The sequence below is a fragment of the Triticum aestivum genome, chromosome 3B, assembly GCF_018294505.1.
Source record: "Triticum aestivum cultivar Chinese Spring chromosome 3B, IWGSC CS RefSeq v2.1, whole genome shotgun sequence".
Taxonomy (NCBI): domain Eukaryota; kingdom Viridiplantae; phylum Streptophyta; class Magnoliopsida; order Poales; family Poaceae; genus Triticum; species Triticum aestivum.
Window position 1 is genome coordinate 688,472,788 of NC_057801.1, and position 2,701 is coordinate 688,475,488.

The window sequence follows — 2,701 nt, forward strand, 5'->3', positions numbered from 1 at the left end:
ATACTTCTGGCTGGATTGGTTGAGGCACCCGGGGAACCCAGTCTTTCCTGTTTCAGGAAATCCTGGAGTACTCGTGTGATTTTTCCTACGATTCGCCACCCAGGCTCAAAGGGATCATAAGATTATTCATGCTAGAAACTTCCGTGTGCAGCCACAAGCCATTATGGTCTCTGGCATAGTTGAGTAAGTAGCGTGAGCTCTTGAAGAGGTGGACTAGCAGATGTAGGGGAAAGTAGGTGTACCGGTCCACCCGGAGTAGAGTTAATCCTTCAGAAAGACTATGTCTCGATCATCCGATCATGGATGCGATCGAGTCTTGTGGGGAAAAGGGCGCAAACCTCTGCAGAGTGTATAAACTAATCATGGTTAGCCATGTTCCCGGTTATGGACATCTTGAGTATCTGGTACTTGAATTATTGATGTGATCTCATCACTTTACTTAATGAATTTATTGTGTTAATGATGATACCTTTAATTGGGATTTGAGTTGGGGTTACCTTTTCAAATATTGGGCAACTTGGGAGTAGTTAAATAAATTTATTCCTTTGTTGCAGGGAAAAACTAGCTTTATGCAAAATCATAAAATTACAGCTTCCACCAGCCAAATATTGCATGTAGATATAGTTCTTGCATTTCATTGGTTTACAGTGTAACTCTGCCAGCATATTCAATGTGCTGACCTATACGGCTGCAACGTCTCATGTTGCAGACTACTCAGACGACGAATAAGGTGTGATAGGTCATTGTTTTGCACTCCGCTATGCCGTTGGAGTTGATGGACTCATTTACCTTTGAAGCTTTCACAGTTATTTAGTTTAGATGGACTTCAGCCATGATATTTTTGTGTAATCATACTCTTTATGAGGACTCGATGTAATAAGTTTGTGATTGAAACTCTGTTATAATTCCTCGAGTACTGTGCGTGTCAACATTACAATCCAGGGATGACACTAATGCATGGAGACTTGACCGTGTGAGGTCGGGTCGCTACAAGATGGTATCAGAGCCCACGCTGACTGTAGGACGCGACCATTAGAATAATTCACAAGATTTCTCTTCTCTGCTCATTTCTAATTCTCCTCTATTTGTACTCTATAGATGGCGGATCCCAGGAACAAGTTCACTCAGCCAGATGACAACACTCCTTTCGGAAGGCACTTGAAGGAAGTCACTAAGTATCTGAACATCAGATTACCAAGCTTCACGGGGACTTTCTCTACATCTGTACCGGAAGAGGAGCGCTGGAAGATCAAAGTCTGGGTACTTGGGAGGACATTTGCGCCAACAACGGAGCCTATTGATTTCTACCTGGATGCACCAAGCTGGAGTATAGGAAAGAGCATGGCAGCCCATATCACTTTTGGACGCATATATGAAGTGTATCACAAGGAGCTGGAGAGTGCCATTTATCAAATATGTGGCCACCAAGATGAAAAATGGGAGATGGTTCATACCAGGAGGGATGGATCAATTGCAACCTACATTCAAGAGATGGAAGATCATATTCGTCGACAAGAGAATCAACAAATTATCCACATGAAGAAGATCAAGAAACTGGTGAAGAGAAGCAATGAGCTAGAAGAGGAACTCAAGTCTACACGCAATGGATACAAGGAAGAGATTGCTGTACTACTGGAGAAGTAAGAAGAACTGACGAGGAAGGTAGGACTACCAGTGGAGAATATCAAGCGAGAACCAGCAAAGGAGATCTGTTTGGAGGACTACATCATCCTGGACGACACCGACACGGATGGTGATGCAAATGATGACAGAGATGACGACTATGTTGACGAAGCTGGAGCCGATATTATGGAGTATTCCTCTGATGAAAATTTCTAGATGACCACCATTGTAACTAGTAGTATTCCCTCCAAGTAGTTAGCAACGATCGAGTTTGTAAACATAGGTTAGACCGATTGTGTGAATCTTGTGTGATATTGAATGAAGTGAATTGATTGTGTTTGTCTCATGAGCATATGGGTAGTGAATATCTCTTAGACCTCATTTCTATTCTGTTTTCTCACCCCTTATAACCCATCAGATGCCTCCGAGATGTGACAATGGATTTGCATTCCCACCGGAGCTCAATCAGTTGATCCAGCAGCAGCATGCCTTGATGCAGATACTAGTTCAGAACTAGAACCAAGGCAACAACAACAACAACAACAAAAACCCACCACCACCACCCCTTGTTGACCACCTAGTCCGCTTTCTAAGGTTGAATCTGCCGGTGTTCTCTAGTAGCACCGAGCCGATAGTTGCAGATGATTGGCTCCGCAAGATTGGAAGAGAGCTGACCACTGTAGGATGCACAGATGCGGAGAGAGTGCGTTTTGCTGTACATCAGCTTGATGGATCCGCAACATCTTGGTGGGAGAATTTCACCTCCACTTACCCCATTGACACAGTGACATGGGATCAGTTTCAGCAGGCTTTCCGCACCGCCCATGTTTCAGCAGGAGCTATGAGAATGAAGAAGCGCGAGTTTCGCAACTTGTGCAAAGGAGGACGTACAGTGGGCCAGTATGTGGATGAGTTTAGCAAGTTAGCATGTGATGCCCCAGATGACGTAGCCACCGCTAAGCAGGAGAAGTTTCTTGAGGGACTCAACAATGAGCTGAGCATGTAGTTGATGGTGGCAACTTTCAACAACTACCAGGAGTTGGTAGACAGGGATCTCATGAATGAAGGCAAGAAACAA